The sequence below is a fragment of the Bacillus rossius genome, chromosome 13 (assembly GCF_032445375.1).
Source record: "Bacillus rossius redtenbacheri isolate Brsri chromosome 13, Brsri_v3, whole genome shotgun sequence".
Classification (NCBI taxonomy): domain Eukaryota; kingdom Metazoa; phylum Arthropoda; class Insecta; order Phasmatodea; family Bacillidae; genus Bacillus; species Bacillus rossius.
The window spans coordinates 22,527,683-22,529,157 of NC_086340.1; positions in this window are offsets into that span (position 1 = coordinate 22,527,683).

Sequence of the window (1,475 nt, forward strand, 5' to 3'; positions counted from 1 at the left end):
AGTTCGCCGTGGCAGAGAGTGCGACCTAAGCCACCGATTTCCCAAGTTTCTGTAAATAAATACGGCGGCGGCAAAGTGGCGTAGTGGGTCACTTAACTCGCAGCCAAGTGGACCCCTGTTTTCCATGCATTCTGGGATGGTTAATTCCCCAATTTTCTTGAACTTGGCTGTTGAGTTTTGTCAGTTTCTAATTACCTCTGTCAATGAGACCTTAAGCCCAAGGGGGGGCAAAAAAAAACATAGTTTGAAGGCGAAGCATTACCAGCCATTTAAAAAAAAAAAAATTGTCCCGACCTTTGTACTTAACGATGTTTTGTCCCATTTTCTGCTTCACAGTCTGCTGCTCGAGATAATGACAGTAATCAAGAGAGTTGTGTGATGACAGACTGTTCACAGACTGTGTAGGAGACATTGTGTTTCTCGGGTACAGGCACGGTAATAACTTTTTTTTAAAGACTGCACAGTTTATTTCTGTCCTTCACACACATTCATTCAGGAGATTAGATATATATCTTCACCACAGAAATAGCTTGCTTTTTTTTTTTTTAAACTCTAACTTGTAAAAGATATTTACAAATTAATACATTAACACAGGTTAAATCAAACTTTTGGTGATCAATTTAGTGTTTGGTAAAAGTTAAGAGGAACCTGTATTTGGTAAATGTTATTTTATTTAATTATGAGTAGCAGAGATAACAATGTAGTTAGTGTCTTGGCTTCACTTAAAATCTTAGTTTTGTTACCAGGATATATATTTTCTAAAAGTTTTTGTACGTGTATTGTAAGGAGGCCATAATTGAATGTCAACTAAAGCTGTTAGCAAGAAAATCATGACAGTAATAAATTTTTCAAGTAGAATAACTATAGTTAGTTACTAAACAATTAAATGAAACGTGAACACACTTTTCATTATTTAACTCTTGTTGATAAATTTTATATATTTAGCTGCATTTTTTATAGTTGACATAATTTAAATAATTTTGCTGCCAAACACATCCGATGAAACGCTACTACGTAGTTACTTGTGAGTTACTAAATGACTCATTTAAATTATTAGTGAGACCTGGATTGGATAGTGGCAAAACAAATATTTGATGCAGTTTTGGTTAAAACTAGTATAGTGGTATCATTGAATAAAGTTTAATCTGCAGTTATAATCCTAATACAGTTGATCTGCAAGGAATAATCTGGATTGGTCACTATGAATGAGCTGATGTGCATCAAGAAAGTTAGGTTGTGTAGATTTAACATAGTTATGCCTAGAATTTTTCTCATTCATAACTTGGTTACTTGTAACTATAAAAAAAAAAATATTGTTATATTTTCATTTAAATTAAATACAAATATATAACCCACTTCATAAACATTTCAATTCAACTGTGTTGTCTGTTTGAAGGAAAAAAAATATATTTTGCAGTGTAATGAATCCATTTTTAAAAAAAAAATTAATTGCAGTTACCTAATATTTTTTTTCT